Raw genomic sequence first — 17,995 nt, forward strand, 5'->3', positions numbered from 1 at the left:
TTATAACTGACATATATTTAGGCACGTGAGTATGACAAGAACGTTTCGAAATGGACTGAAATGCAGAAGCGTCGTGTCGAATTCGTTCTGTCGGACGAAAGAGGTACAAATGAAGGTACCAGCCTCATCAAGACAGAGATACCATAGCTTGTCACTCTTAAATAATTTGACGGAAAACAAAGCTTAATAATAAAAGGTAAGACCATGACGTCAGTCCTAAATATTCTTAACAGTTGAACGTTTCGCAACTATTCACATCACATCTTCAGCAAAATGATGACAACAAATAAATAAGAGAGAATGCTAATATGCTGAACTGACATTAACATATGTGAAGTTTTCGGGAAATTAAAATACTTATCCAAACAAAGGTACTTGAACTGAGAAAGATGGACAGTTGAAAATTTGTTCTATTTGTGAATTTTTACAATATATTTGCTGAAAACGAAATATGAACGATTCCGAAACGTTCAACTGTTAAAGACCGTTGCCGTGACTCATCTACTCTTTATCATTGATACTAGTTCCTCCAGTATGTATTGGTGTTCGCTGGATCGTAACGAAAACACAAAGAAACAAATTAGAAAGGGTCATCTTTTAACTTCTGTATTCTTGACAAGAACACGGTGAGAAAAATTATGATTGATGCATTTTTTTTTATTTTTAAAGAGAAGCATGTGTTTTGGTTCAGCTAAACTAAATAAAGCAAATTGTATCACAATGCGAAGGTAGGTCTCAAAATAGAAGATGTGTGTATGTCATGTGACTTTATTTTTGTCTTAAGTTAGTAGAAAAATACAACATTCGATTTGATATTTTAGCTGAAAAATTGCTGATAAACTTCTGAAGGCAAAATGTAGTAAGAGTTGGTACATAAGGACATGTGTTTACTGACCACACAACACATAACGACATGTGTTTACTAAATATATTATATAACAAAATGTGCTTACTGACTACACAATACATAACAAAATATGCTTACTTACTACACAATACATAACGACATATGCTTCTCGAATCCGAAACGATCAAAGATCCAGATCATTTTCCTGGTCTAATGAGGAGTCTTAACCTTAATGTGCCCATGAAAATCTGGTATGAATCCGATCATGTTTTAAGGAGTTATTAGCCCAAAAATGTGAAAAGCCCTATCCCTCCATAAGAAAATCGCTACAAAGTGATCCACAATCTGCATCCGAACTAAATTTTGGAGAGGACTGTCGTATACTGACTTCTTTTGTCTTCTGTAAAATGTTCGTGTGGATTGGTTTATCAGTTCTCGAGATAAGCGTACGGAAGTACAGACAGACGGACCCGATTGCAATACTTTAGACTCTTCCTTTCGGAGAGAGAAAGGCCCGGCATGGCCAAGCGCGTTAAGGCGTGCGACTCGTAATCTGAAGATCGTGGGTTCGCATCCCTGTCGCGCCAAACATGCTCGCTCTGTCAGCCGTGGGGGCATTATAATGTGACGGTAAATTCCACTATTCGTTGGTAAAAGAGTAGCCAAGATTTGGCGGTGAGTGGTGATGACTAGCTGCCTTCTCTCTAGTCTTACACTGCTAAATTAGGGACGGCTGGCAGAGATAGCCCTTGAGTAGCTTTGTGCAAAATTTAAAAAAAACAATCGGAGAGAGAAAGTAGTTATCAGTTAGATACTGAGATTTTGTGACTCAGCTGGGAAACGAGACAATTCCAGTCCTAGACGGGTTTCCTACTTCTGTCTAAAGGTGTTTTATACATCAAACTGACGTCTTACGTAAGTGTTTCAATGTAATGTACAAACCTAAATATATCTTTCTAAATTATTCTTCAAAATTAATATGTCAAAATAATCTCAAAACACCATTATAACACCCTTACGTTAGCAGCCACAATATTATGACAAAAAAAAAGCATGTTTTATAAGGCCCAGCCATGGTTGCGTAGTTAGTGTGCTAGATTTGTGAATGTAATGACCCATGATTTTCGACCCGTTGTAAAAGATATATGGGTTGCACTTTGAGATTGTGGGTGTGTTACATGAGTGAATGGCAAATTTTACTATTCGCAGCTCGTGAGTTGGCCATAGGTTCTGTTGACTTGCTCTCTTCCCTTTAGTCAGTTCAAAATTGGGGACAGATACACACAGATAAGCCCTTTGTATAGTTTTGAAACAAACAAACTTATCCATTGATAATCCAAGGATTTGTGGCCCGCGTCTTGTTGCTGCAAAAAACTGTTACAAACATAGATACTTGAATATGCTACAAAATTAACAGTCCATTCTCACAACTCGGTTAAACAAGAGTAGGCCAAGTGTTGGCGGAGGCTGTTATTGACTACCAGGGGCAGAATAATGCATGAGCCTTTAGGAACCGGGCTTCCAGGTAACTAGGATACCCAGTCTTTCATTCATGCTAAGCATAATTAAACTTCCCCATCAACAAGTACTATTTATACACATAAGAAAGGAAATAGTGCTCGACCGCTAGAGGCATTTCTAACAATGTAGCTAATAAAAACATACTCATCACATGTGTGTTTTTATATGGGGACTCTGTGCCCAGGACCCCAATATCTTTTAATCTAAACCTACCCTTTTGTCTACCATTCAAAACTGTGGATGACAGATAGTCATTGAGTAGGTTTGCGCGAATATCTGAAAAAAGAAGACTTGAGAAACAATAACACAGAAGTACTAAAGAAACAAGTTTGATCTTGGTTTGTTTTGAATTTCGCGCAAAGCTACACGAGGGCTATCTGCGCTAACCGTCTGTAATTTAGCAGCATAAGACTAGCGAAAATGCAATTAATCATCCACCTACCGCTAACTCTTAGGCTATTCTATTGGACTATTGGACTAGCTGCTTTCCCTCTAGCCTCACACTGCTAAATTAAGGACGGCTAGCGCAGATAGCCCTGGTGTAGCTCTGTGCGAAATTCAAAAATAAAAAATCTATTTACATAATTATCACTCAAGCTATTTTTAGAAAATCATTCTAACCTCGTTTTATACGCTTCCCGTGGGCTAGCTCAGAGTGAAACAACTTAACCAGCAGTCTGGTGTTAGGCATTCGAACTAACATAACAAGTCCCAGTATATATTACAAGAAGAACGTACTAACCGTGTACGTATCTTTATATTCACATGTTTATTCGTCAGTTGGTCTACACGAGGACGAGTTTCATTTGTACATGCAGTGTACATCGTGCTTTCGGTGGAAGTGTTGGTTTCGTTTTTTCGTCTAATGGCAAGATGGGGGTGCATATCGGTAATCTTGTCTGAAAACATTTACATCATTCACAATACTGTAACATTGTCGCTGCTACTTCAACCTGGACGACACCTAATGCAACACATGGACTAAACAACCAAATAAGAGACCTATACTACATGTCAGAAGGAAAAACAGTTGGTAACATCTCTAAATTTGTGTGACTGCTCTTAACTGAATAGTTAGGTTGGATGTAACTTCTAAACCAGCTAAACGTGCAGAGAAATTTCAACGTCACATCACGTGCTCGAACCTGAGATCTCTCGATTTGCAGCCCGACAAGATCGTGTCAAGACCCCATCAGAATGAGACGCTAAACATTAACAAAAGTGAATATATGCTATCTTTTGTGGTGCAGCATCATTAGACATTTGAAAAATGTAAAAAAAAAACAAGCGTAACTTAACCATGAATGTTGAAAAGAAATGAAATGGTTTGTTTATTTCTTTATTTGACTGAAGAAAAAGTCAAAATGTACACTTGATGTTACCTGTTTCGATTATTTAACAGATTATAAAGAAAGATGACTTTATTAAATTTAGAGGTATAAATAGAGCTTAAATTATTTTCCAAATTAAAAACAGTGTAGTGAATAGTCTGTTTTTTTATACCAAAGCCACATCAGGCCATCTGCTGAGCCCACCGAGGGGAATCGAACGCCTGATTTTAGAGTTTTAAATCCGTAGACTTACTGGTGTACGAGCGGGGTGCAGTGAATAGTTAAGAGTTTATTTTCACATTAGAAAATTCACTTCAAACAAAACATAGACCTTCTGACTTAAGTCACATGACATCCGTCTTTAGTGCCATTACTGATAGACATGAATAGTGTATAATTACTCCCATAATTGCCTCTCAACAAGCACGATTACCTGATGAATATGAAATAATTTATCTATTGTTATTTTAAGTGTATCACTTGAATGCGAAATATAGAACATACTTGGCAAAGCTTTCTCTAATAATATTTTTTCACTCTCTTTCATAATTTGTATTAACTTGTATGTCTGTTTGTTGCAAAACAAAAAGCTACATGATGGGCTATCTTTACCCTGCCCATCGTGTTATAAGCCCACTGACATACCGCGGAATTAAAGGGGGCTAATTTTTATGTTGGCGAAATCGACCAAAAGTACAGTTAGGAATTAATATTCATAAATATCATGTAAGAAATCCGAATGACACTTTCTTACCAGTTGACTTCCATTTATATATTTATAATTTAAATTGATTTCTGAGAGTTAAAGGTGCATTTATTAAACACATATATGATAAAAGTTAAGCTTGGAAAATATTTTATTATTCGATTCAGGTACTTTCAATGTAAATTACCAATCGATAGAGGGACACGTGTTGACTTTCCCAAGGTCACATTCTTTCGAAACCGAGGTAAGTTTTTATTTTTATTTTGTTCATAAGCTATTAATTTTACAATTGTTACTAAATTGTTTTAATATATTTAACGTGTAAATATTCACGCATGCATGCATACATAATTTTCTTGAACGTAACTGACTATTTCCACTTAAAATTAAAGCCTTATTTCACCGTTTGTTTCAGCGTTTATTAGGCTTAAGAAAATAATAATAATGTACGTTCTTTTTCTAATTAGCCAAAAAAATGAATTTCTAAATAACAAATTCACTCTGTATTGTTACTTATATATATGTGTGTATGTAATACATTAGTTGAACAAATGAAGATATGTTTCAATTAAATATTTTTCCAACAGTATTTTTAAACCTAAAAATCACGTATGGGAAAAAAAATGGTATTCTTCCAGTGCTCACCTATATAATAGCAAGTAGTGAAATATTGTATGAAACTAGATACGTCACGTTGACTACAACAAATGTGATAACCAAAGTAATTGTATTGCATTCCAGTAGAAAATCTTTAATGGCTAATGGCTGTTTTCAAATTTCATATATATGAAATAATGTTGTCTAGCTTCATATCTAAATATACAACGAACTATCTAGTCTTCGTAACAATTATACACGTAATTTATACTTATAATTATGATATTAAAACTAAACTCGATCCTTGCTGATAGCTAGTAGCTAGGCCTTGAGCAACGCGGTCGATGACTGGAAGAAATGAAGTTGTGTTGGTTCTCTTAGAAAGATATCTTCGTCCTTGGAAAACTGCGTGAATTCTTGACTTCCAATTACGAAAACGGTAAGAAGGCATGTTGATGATCGACTCTGATACAGATTTTCTCAAGGATAATTTCTTACAATCCGTTTGAAAGCCTTGAAGGAATTAGGTCATACAACTCACCAGTAGTTGTAGTATGTTTGATAAATAAATTATGTTCTCTACCTCCAATTCCACGAGGTAAGGTGAAGGACTCTACACGTAACCGCATCTTTTGTTTTAATTTCGCGCAAAGCTACACAAGTGCTATCTGTGCTAGCCGTCCCTAGTTTAGCAGTGTAAGACTAGAGGGAAGGCAGCTAGTCATCACGGCCCACCGTCAACTCTTTGGTTACTATTTTACCAACGAATAGTGGGATTGACCATCACATTATAACGTCCCACGGCTGAAAGGCCGAGCATGTTTGGTGCAACGGAGATTTGAACCCCTTGACCCTCAGATTACGAGGTGAACGTCTTAACCCAACTGGCCGTGCTGGGCTACACACACGCACATAACCGCAAATGTCATTCCAATCTAAACAAACACACGAAAAGTTCATAAAAATATAATTTGCATGGTGCGTCAGACTGTACAGAGATTTGTTTAAATTGTAACAAACTGCTCTTCTTTTGATTTATAAAGATGAGATATGGCTGTTATTTAATAGATTTCAACTATTTGTATTGTAAAATGAAAGTTTTTCCCTTAATTTACAAGGATGAGAGTTGACCATCATTTCGTGGATTTTAAATATTTTTATTGTGAAATTTGCCATCTGTCTTTCAGTTTGTTCAGTTTCTGGGAAAAATGTTGGGTCCGGACATAGAATACTAGTATTAACACACCTTGTTTGCTTTCATGCATGCATTTAATTGAAATACAGTGGTTCCTCGGTTCTCGAATTTAATCCGTTCCAGAAGGCTGTTCGAAAACCGAATCAATTTTTCCCATAAGAAATACTGTAAATTAAATTAATCCGTTACAGACCTTCAAAAAATTGCGCATTATGAAGCATTTTAAGTAAACATATTGCTTATTTATACCTGTATAATAATACTTACATGTTAACCAGAAAAACTATAAACACAATAAAAAAACAATGAAAATTTAACTGCACTTTACCTGTGCTGAGGAGAGCTGATGGTGTAAATGAAAGGTGGTGAGGAACGTAGAGAGTAGGAGAGTTATTATTGTTTGGAAGGGGAGTCACCTTCCATAAAAACGTCAGGTAACTCTCCTTTTGGGGTTCTTTCTCTTTTACTTCTATTTGCACCGCTACAACCTGCTTGAGACTCACTGGACCTATTTCTCACAAAGAATTTGTCTAATGAGGTTTGTTTCTGCCTGCATTTTAAAATGTTTCAGAAGTAAGACATGACATTGTCATTGAAAAGGTTTATGCTGCAGTTTGCTACAGCTTCGTCGGGGTGAAATTTTTTCCACAAAACTTTGTAACTCTCCCCTATTTTCCACACTTTCCTTGATTAGTGAACTAGGGACATCCTCCCTTCCCTCCTCCTCATCTGAAGACACTTCCTCAGTGTTGCCTTCTGTTGCTGCTCCTTCTGAAGGTCTTGGAGTTCTTCCGTGGTGAGCTCAGTGTTGTGGTCTTCCACCAACTCCTACACATCATCACCACTCACATTCAAGCCTATACACTTGTCTAGTGAGACAATATCCTTGACAACAGGCTCAGACTCAAAGTCTTCAAAGTCTCTATCTGGTACTGAGTTTGGCCACAATTTCTTCCAGACTGAGTTCATGGCCCTCAAAGACACTTCCCTCCAGGCTTTGTCTATGATCCTCAAGCAATGGAATATATTAAAGTGATTTTTCCAGAACTCTCTGAGGGTTAACTCTGTGTCAGAGGTCACTTCAAAGCACCTTTGAAACAGTGCTTTGGTGTAGAGTTTCTTAAAGTTCGATATGACCTGCTGGTCCATGGGCTGAATGAGAGGAGTCGTGTTAGGGGCAAGAGCTTCACCGTAATGAAATTGTACTCCTCCACCAACCCGTCCTCCAAGCCTGGTTGGTGAGCAGGTGCATTGTCCATCACAAGAAGGGCCTTGAGTGGCAACTGTTTTTCCGTGAGGTAATTCTTCAGACTTAGGGCAAACACTTCATGGACCCACTTTATAAAAAAATGCCTGGTTACCTATGCTTTACTATTAGCCCTCCACATGACATTTAGTTTACTTTTCAGGGCATTATTTTTCTTAAAAACCCTCGGGTTCTCAGAATGGTACACAAGCAAAGGCTTAAGTTTTAAGTCCCCACTTGCATTACTACATAACAATAGAGTTAGCCTGTCCTTCGTTAGCTTGTGTCCTAGCAGTGACCTCTCCTCCTTGGTGATGTAGGTCCTCTTTGGCCTTTTCTTCCAAAAGTGGCCTGTCTCATTACAGTTGAACACTTGTTGGGGAATAAAACCCTCAGCTTCTACATAGTCTTTAAATTCCCTTACAAATTTATCAGCAACTGGCACCCTCCCCATGTCTAACCACACTATGTATGCCACTTCTCTTCTTAAATTTTTCAAATCATCCCCTATAGTCTTAAAGGCATCACTTGTATCAGCACTCGTTTCAGGGGTGTTTTTCAAGAGGTCAGAATGCAACTGCTTTGCTTTCTCACAAATGATGGTCTCAGAAATGCTATCACCAGCTAACTGTTTTTCGTTTACCCAAATCAACAACAGTTTTTCTACCTCTTCCATTGTTTGTGATCTTTGTTTCGTAAGCACTGTCACTCCTTTTGCAACATCTGCTACTTTGATGACCTCTTTATTTTTCAGTATAGTGCAGACTGTAGACTTCACCATACCAAACTGTGTAGCAAGGTCAGACACGCGAACACTTCGCTATGAGATCTTTTTTCACCTCTATTGTGGCTCTAACAACTTTTCTTTTTGGTTTGCTGCTTTCATTATCCTTCTTTGACCCCATGGTGGCTCATTTAATCAGAATATTTAGAAAAACAACAAAAAGAAAAACGAGAACGTTCACAGCAGATTTTATCGGGGTGTGGACTGAGCGACAGGTGCGGGTAAAATGTTTTGGACAAATTTGGCATAGGTCGAAAATGGTCGAAGGGTCGTTCGGGTCATTGGTCGGGTTATTTCGGGGGTTCGGGCCACGACAGTTTGGTTCGGGAACCTAGTTTATGTTCGACAACCGAAACATTTTTTCTCAAACAATATGTTCGAAAACCGAATTGTTCGAGAACCGAGATACCACTGTATGTATCTGAGGCTCCTTTAATCTAATTGATTGACAGACATTCGACCAATCGCAAAACTTCTTTTGAAGGGGAAGGTATCTGAGCAAATCGAAAATGCACAATCTCTTTAAATAACAATAGAGTGTTTGTTTGTTTTGGATTTTGCTACTCGAGAGCTATCTGCGCTAGCCGTCCCTAATTTAGCAGTGTAAGATTAATAGGAAAGCAGCTAGTCATCATCACCCACCGCCAACTCTTGGGCTACTCTTTTACCAACGAATAGTGGGATTGACCGTCATATTATATAACGTCCTCACGGCTGAAAGGGCGAGCATGTTTGGTATGACGGGGATTCGAACCCGCGATCCTCGTATTACGAGTCGAATGCCTTAACCATCTGGCCATGCCGGGCCTAAATAACAACAGCAGACGATCAAACAGGATTAGAAGATAAGAAAAAGATTTTACTTTCACCTTCCGCCCTAGTGGTAGATACTTTTCTCCAGAACAGAAGTTTTCCATTATTCAGACATTAGTTTTAATGGTGAACAAATTTAGCTGAAGCTTAAAGTGAACAGAGACAAAAATGATATAATGAAATGGGGGTGGGGAGGTCAGGTATATGACGAAATTCTTAAATTGTTTCAACAATGAAAACGTATTACAGGATCAGAAATAACCTCATTCTCTTAATGTATTTTACATCGATACAAATAACGTGATCATTTATTATACTACAGAATTTACAGATCTCGTTAAGTATTATCAGAAGTCGTATAACCCTAAAAACTGGGTTTAGATACCCGTGATAAAAACATCACTGAGAACCCATTGTATACTTTGATGTTAAACAAAAAACAACGAGTCTTTTTAAGTATACGGTTAATTTTATAACAGTAAGATTTATAAAGAATGTTTTATTACGGTCAAAGTTCATGGTACGACATTTGTTGTGAGAGTCGGAAGCTCTGTTCTTGAACAGTAAAATTAAAGCATTGCAAGCAAATTTCATGTCTAACTGATTTGATGTAATAAATGGTATTACATTATCACATAATTTATTATTTTAAATCTACTGATAAATTTATTTTCTGTCGCAATACATACAAGTTCTAGTATTTATAAACTAGCTTTAGAATCGTAACTGTACAGTAGGTCAGTCAAAAGTGTATGCATGAACATACGTAATATTCCATTATGTACCTTTTAAAAATCTTACTTCATAGCTCCCAGTGGCTCAGCGGTATATCTGCGGACTTACAACGCTAAAAACCGGGTTTCGATACCCGTGGTGGGCAGAGCACAGATAGCCCATTGTGCTTAATTCAAAACAACAACTTTATAAATTATCGGTCAGTAATTTCTCCTAGTTAACACTGATTTGTACGAGTTTGTCTTTCACTGGTCTAATCATTGCAACTATAAACATATTTGTAGTATCTGTCTAAATACTTGATGAAATGACCAGTTTGTACGTTAACTGGTCTGCAATTTTGACCACTAAAACATGAGTTCAACTGGCAAAAGTTTAATATATACTGATCGCCATAGCAGTAAATGACATAAATTACCCAGAATGCATCACCTAACACGTAGACACTGCTGTCTTCTGGGAATTTTGGCGTTCCACCTCCTCTTACCACTGGCCTTAATGAACTGGGTCTCGTCAGAAGTTTCATTTCCTCTTCCCATTCTTTACTTTATAAAGAACAGTGAACAATTAGCAACATATTTAAATGAATTTATTTTGCACCGTTCACTCTAAATAAATTATTGTCAAGTCACCCAGTTCAGAGCTTCAACAAGCGATGGCTGTTTTTAAACTGAACATAATTAGATATTTGTAATTCATCTCGTCCGGATAATCAATAATGAACTTTTATTTAAACAGAGAATTTCAGTTATAAATGAGCTCTCCATACTGACACAACTTTGCTATGATTAAGTTTGTTCTAAATAACTTGCATAATTTCGCAAAAAAAAACGTTATGTTGTAACATTTGGTGTGTTTTATTCCTATACTACAGGGTGGCCCGTAAGTCCCCACCCACCCATATGTTATTATATTATATTCAATTATGGATGTATTATAAATTTGTTTCCTTTTTTCAGAGAAATATGGCTGATGTAAGCCTATTTGCACTTGAAGAACATGGCGTCGCACAATATTGTGCAGCGAGAATAAGAGACAGCACACAGATACACTGGATACATAAGATATATGGATGGGTAGGGACTCACGGGCCACCCTGTATATTTCTAAATGTATTTCATTCCTTTACTTTGTGTTTAATTCTTTTTTTATATAAAGCGTTGGAACTTTATAAATATTTGTTTGTGACACTTTATCTGTTTGATATACGTTCCTGAAGATGAACTTTAGAATATTGTATTTTGGCATACGTTCCTGAAGATGAACTTTAGAACATTGTATTTTGACACACGTTTTTGAAAATGAACATTAGAACATTGTATTTTGACATGCGTTTCTAAAGATGAACTTTAGAACATTGTATTTTGACATGCGTTTCTAAAGATGAACTTTAGAACATTGTATTTTGATATACGTTTCTAAAGATGAACTTTAGAACATTGTATTTTGACATGCGTTTCTAAAGATGAACTTTAGAACATTGTATTTTTGTTTCTCTCATACTTTTGTTCATCATGAACAACTTGTCCCACTTTTGTTTGTTTCTCTGTAGTTAAGCACAAATCTGAACAGTGGATTATCTGTGCTCTGCCTCCCACGAGTATCGAAACCCGGTTTCTAGCAGTATAAGTCCGAAGACATACCACTTTACCGTTGGGGAGCTATGCCCCACCTTCTTAAAAATGTTTTAATGCATTTTTGCATCATCGTGTGAACTGTGGAAGTGTTACTTGAAGTATATGTTTTGAGAAGGAAGATATAATGTGGCAACGAAACACAAAAGTGAGGAAAGCATGAACTGACTACTAAAAATAAAAGTGATGAAAACATGAACTGACAACTAAAAATAAAAGAAGTGAGGAGGACATGAACTGACAACAAAAATTAAAGAATGGGGAAGACATGAACTTGCAACTAAAAATAAAAGAAGTGAGGAAGACATGAACTGGCAACTAAAAACAAAAGAAGTAAGGAAGACATGAACTGACAATGAAAACGAAAGGGCGTAAGGATGACGTATACTGGTAATTAAAAAGAAAAAAAAACGTAAAATGTAAACGAACAACTAAAAAAGTAGACAGTAAGGAACAAAAGTGTTTGACAAAGATTAGATTTTTATGTCCATCAAAAACCCGGATTTAACTACGTGATGGCATCTAATTCACAACATAAAACTCATTATAATATTCACCGAAGATTTTAATATACGTAATATACATATGGAATTTGAACTAGACGCACTTAAGTGTCACATTTTGCAATCCCCCTTTCCAAGTGGCACAGTGATTTGTTTGTGGACCTATACTGCTGACCAGGGGATTATTTGTTAATGTCCTACACGGACTGCAAGTAGTAAGCTAAGCAAAATCGTCCAACCAATAACAAAATATATTGCAGTGAATTCGAATAACAGTATTTGATTTATTTAGTCCTTGTAGCGCGAGTTTGCGTGCAAAGCGACACATGAGATATCTGTGCACATCCACCCTAGTTCTGAACCGATGTAGGCACTAGTCAACATCACCCATCGCTAACTCTTGGTCCCCAAGTGCGAAACGTATTTTTGCGAAAGTGGGAGGCATACCATGGATCCTCTGATGTACAGTCGTGGATCGTTAACTAATAGGCTACGTCCTGCCATGATTTGCTAAAGGGCTAGCATGAGTTGTATTTTATGGCAAAGCGCGAGCACGGATGAATACCATTGAACTTTCAGTTATCCACATGCAACAGAATGTTGTAAAGGAGGGCAATTTTCGCACATTTTCAACTTAGTTTTACGTGTTAATTAGAATGCAACTTGGTAATTTGACATATGCATGCTATATTTTTACCCCGATTTCAAATTAAATTACCTCTAATCGTTTTTGTTTTGTTTTGTTGTTGTTTTTTTTTTTGAATTTTGCAAAAAGCTACTCGAGGGCTATCTGTCCTAGCCGTCCCTAATTTAGCAGTGTAAGACTAGAGGGAAGGCAGCTAGTCATCACCACCCACCGTCAACTCTTGGGCTACTCTTTTACCAACGAATAGTGGGATTGACCATCACATTATAACGCCTCCATGGCTGAAAGGGCGAGCATGTTTGGCGCGACGGGGATGCGAAGCCGTGACCCTCAGATTACGAGTTGCACGCATTAACACGCTTGGCCATTGCCGGGCCAGCTTTAATCAAGATATTCACGTGGTAGAAATTGTAATAACTTTACAACAGCCAACATTGCGGTTAAACAACGAATACTTTGTTTATTAATATTACCTCACGTGCTTTTACATTTGGTTCTTCAAAGGGAAGAATGTTGTAAGATAACCTTCATTATGTGTGTGTATTGTAATAACCAGGAAAGAGTCAACTGAAACGTAACGGAGTTTTAAAAGAGTCAAATTGACCTAGTACTGTGTATGTAGTAATAATTACAAAGAAATAGATTGAACGAAATCATTAAAAACAAAAGTAAATTAACATGCACGTGTCGTTATAACTGCGGATGGGGAATCAACTGGAACGTGAAAGAACATTAGGAGAAAAACTGAATTAGCACGTGAGTGTCGTCACATCCACAAGGGGATCGAGTGGAACATGATAGGTCATTAAGAGAAAAGCGAAATTAGCACTTGTGTATGTCGTCGTACCCACAAGGGAATCGACTAGAACGTGGCAGGTCGTTAAGATTAGAGGTAAATTTTTGTTTATGTAATAAACGTGGTCCGTGTGAATAAAATAAAAAAGAAAGTTCATATATCGTTTATAGCAGAATATCATCGCGTTTATTTTAGTCACAACATTACCATGAAAAAAAGGACACGTTCGAAAATAATTGTTTTGCGCAATATTTGCACTAATTTTCTCTACCGAACTGCCTTTCTTATGTTCTAACAGATAAACAAACATGCCCAACACCCTGTATCTGACGCTAGGGATTTATATACGGATTTCTTTCAGATTTCATCATGTGGACCTTTATGCGAGGATTTATTTGAAATTTTAACGTTTGGACAGTTATATACATACACTGCTGGCCAAAATCTTAAGGCCAATGAACATAAAGAAAACAATATGCATTTTGCGTTGTTAGACTCAACTCAACCACTTATTTGAGTTGAGCTTCGAAAGATGAAAATAAGAAAAGGGAAAATAAAAAAAACTTTTTTAACATTTAATAGGAAAAAGTGAACACTATGAAATTAGCCTAAATACTAGCTGGTCAAAAGTTTAAGACCATACTGAAACGAAGCGTTAATTGGTAAACATGTAACGAAATTTAGTAATTTGTGTTCAAGCATTAGCGTTGTCAACATCTCCCACTGACATCTCTCGTATTACACCGGGTAGAAACATGGCAAAGGCTAAAAAGTTGACAGAGTTTGAACATGGCAGAATTGTCGAGCTGCAAAAGCAAGGTCTCTCTCAACGTGCCATCGCTGGTGAGATTGGACGTGGTAAAACTGCTGTTGGAAATTTCTTAAAAGGGATACGGAACGAGAATTTCAAGTGGTCAGCCCAAGAAATTGTCGCCGGCGTTGAACAGAAGGATTCGACGGATTGTCCGGCAAGACACCAGCCGATCGTCGAACCAGATTAAGGCCCTTACGGACGCAGAATGCAGCTCCTGGATGGTCCAGATGGCTTCCAACGTTACTAGCACGATAAGGATATCCCACCGGAGACATTTTCTACACGACACAGTGTAGGAAGTTCCATCATGATCTGGGGTGCTTTCTCCTTCCATGGGACAATGGAGCTTCAGTTTATACAGGGGCGTCAAACAGCAGCTGGCTACATTGGCATATTGGAGAAAGCATCAATACTGAAGGCCCTCGCTTGTGTGGAAATGACTGGATCTTTCAGCAGAACAACGCTGCAATCCACAATGCCTGCAGGACGTTTTCGTGTCGAATAACGTGATTCTTTTGGACCATCCAGCGTGTTTGCCCGAACTGAACCCCATTGAAAATGTTTTGGGGTGGACGACAAGGGAAGTCTATAGAAATGGACGTTAATTCCAAACAGTGCATGATCTTCGTGAAGCCATCTTTACCACTTGAAATAACATTCCAGCCAGCCTTCTGCAAACGCTTATATCGACCATGCCAAAGCGAATGTGTGAAGTTATTTGCAATGACGGCCGTGAAACTCATGACTGAGACCTCTTGTTGGGCATTTCCTACCCTGTTTACGACTTCTTTTTGGTATGGTCTTAAACTTTTGACCAGCTAGTATTTAGGCTAATTACATAGTGTTCACATTTTCATTATTAAATGCTAAAAAGGTTTTATTTTTATTTTCCCTTTTCTTATTTTCATCTTTCGAAGCTCTACACAAATAAGTGGTTGAGTCTAACAATGCAAAATGCATATTTTTTCTTTATGTTCATTGGCCTTAAGATTTTGGCCAGCAGCGTATTTATTTCAAATTTTAAGTTCGATACAGTAAAGATATGCGCTTCAAGATTAACAGCTCAGTTTCTGATAGTGGTAGTTTTAATCCAAGAATTACACAAACCGATCCTGCGTTCGTTTTCTATTTTAACACACACATTTATACTAAGTATTGTAGCATTCAATTATTTTAATAATTTTGTAAACAAAACATGAAAAATTAGTGTTATAAAAGCCAATAGTGTATTGTCATGCAAGCCGTGAGAAACAGCGACACCTGGAAATATTGACAATTAGATATTTTAGAAATAAAAGGTGAAATTACTTTGTGTGAGTGTGTATTTTTTATAGCAAAGCCACGTCGGGCTATCTACACTGTCCGCCGAGGGGAATCGAACCCCTGAATTGTAATTCGGAAGGCTTACTGCTCTTCACCCGGGGGGTATTAGTTGTTGTAAAACATGAATGATCACAATATTTTGAAATGCTAAACATTTTATGTGCTAATGTATTTCATTCCTCGTGGCAACACAAAGTATCTGGAAGAATATAATCCCTAACACCTCATTTAATTGTTCAATAGTGTCCTCTCTCCACTGGCTCGATGGTAAGTCTGCAGAGTTACGACTCTATGAGTAGGATTTAGATACTTGTGATGGACATAACACAATCAACCTGCTTTGTGCTAAATACAAGTCAAGTTGTTTCTATGTGATGTTTAAAAATAATGTAGATATAACTAGAACTTGATAGACAGATAGATGGATGGGTGTATCGAGCGATATACAGATAGACTGAAAGAAGTTTCCGATGGAATAAACAGCATTTTGTGCTTGGAATATGCCGACAGATCTAATATTCCAAATATTACTGACGCCAGGTCAAAATATCAATGTGATACACTGTACTCCCCCTTCAAATAAAAGTAGTAAAAACTCTCTCCAAATCCCCCTGTGATGTGAGATGTATTTTGAAATTCTCTAACACTTCCTGTTTCTTTAATTATGATGGTCCATGTCAGTATACAACAGCCTTTTATTCAACGTTTGTATACATCTGAAGTAAAAAGTTCGTTTTTTTCTAAGCCTTTTATTCATCGTTTCGTGGGAGTACATGCCGCTCTCTGACATCATCGTTTTAGTGACGCAATCTGGTCATCCTAATGATGGGTCAAGTAAAACTGAAAGTCGTTTTTAATGTCCAAAGAGGATTCCAAAGGTGTTAAAGGCAAGGAAGATAAAGTTCTTTAACAATGTTAAACTATTTCTCTTAACTGGTTTTCACAAAATGTTCTAAGTGATATACGATTAATATAAAATCGTCACATAATTATATAGACATCTATATGTCTTGTACCAGAAACACTACAAACGATATGAAACACAAGGAACATTAATAAAAGGGTGTAAATATAGAAATATCCCGCAACACAGAAGATTATAACCCACAATCATGTAAATATAGAGGCTGATAACCCACAACAATATGAATATAGAGGGTGATAACCCACAAAAATACTAATATAAAGGGTGATAACTCACAACAATGGAAATATAGTGATAATCTACAACAATGCTAATATAGAGAGTTATAACCCATAACAATGGAAATATAGAGTGATAACCTACAACAATGCTAATATAGAGAGTGATAACCCATAACAATGGAAATATAGAGTGATAACCTACAACAATGCTAATATAGAGAGTGATAACCTCCAACGATGCTAATATAGTGGATGATAACCCACAAAAATATGAATATAGAGAGTGGTAACCCACAACAATGTGAATATAGAAGGTGATAACCTACATCAATGTTAATATTTAATCATGAATTTAATGTAAGTTGTTCTCCTACCAAAAGTCCAATCAGTCTTTATTCAGTATTCCTCAGGGGCGTCAACCAATCAATTCAACCAGAAGAAATCAAACAAGCCATTGAACCTCAAATTTAGGCCAATGTATATGCTGTTCATCGAATTTTTTCGAAGAACACTAACCTTCCTACGTACTTCATGAAGATAGTGACAACGTCGAAGTACGGTGCTGACTGTATTTTACGTGACGGCTGTTATTATCACATATTTCACTTTAGAGCCGAACGTCCACATCGACGACCCTTCAACACTTGGTCAAACAAAGCACCCAGAAATCATAAACAACCAACGGACAACTTCCAACGAGAAACTACAAAAGTATCGCCGAGTCCAAATCCAACTAGAAGAAACACGAACACAGATACAGATAACTCGACCCAGAAGACGTCAACTCCCTCTGTTAGCAACACGCCAAGATTCAGCAGTTCAAGAAAGGAAAGTGACAGATCATGCCAGACTTCAGTCCCAGTTCCACAGAATTCAACAACCAGCCAGACTCAAACCGTTACCAAGACAACTATCGACGTGACTGTTCAAACTGAAAAACAATCTACCTCCACACAGAAAACTCAAACCAAAATCACAAGAAGAAACAAAGCATCACAGACCAGCGAAGAACAACTCACCGAAGAACAGCCAGTTGTTTCACCACCGAGACCACGTTTTTCACTTGCACCAATGGGCTTCAAGGGTGAAAATAAGTTCATGACGAAATTACTACCTGATCTACAAGACCGCAGCTAGCAGTTTCCATGTATACCACCGTCACAGTTCATCAGCTTTTCTTTTGTTTTTGTTTTTCTTTTTATTCCTGTGTTTCTTCCCAGCTACTTCCGGGCACGGTCTGGGTAGTTTTTTCGTCGCTCAGGCCGTGAAAGTGGGTTTTCTCGGGGTACTCCCGTTTCCCCCCTCCCATAGCAAAATCTCTGGCATTGGATCTGTAGGTCCCAGCCACATTCTTACAT

The sequence above is a fragment of the Tachypleus tridentatus genome, chromosome 3 (assembly GCF_004210375.1).
Source record: "Tachypleus tridentatus isolate NWPU-2018 chromosome 3, ASM421037v1, whole genome shotgun sequence".
NCBI lineage: Eukaryota > Metazoa > Arthropoda > Merostomata > Xiphosura > Limulidae > Tachypleus > Tachypleus tridentatus.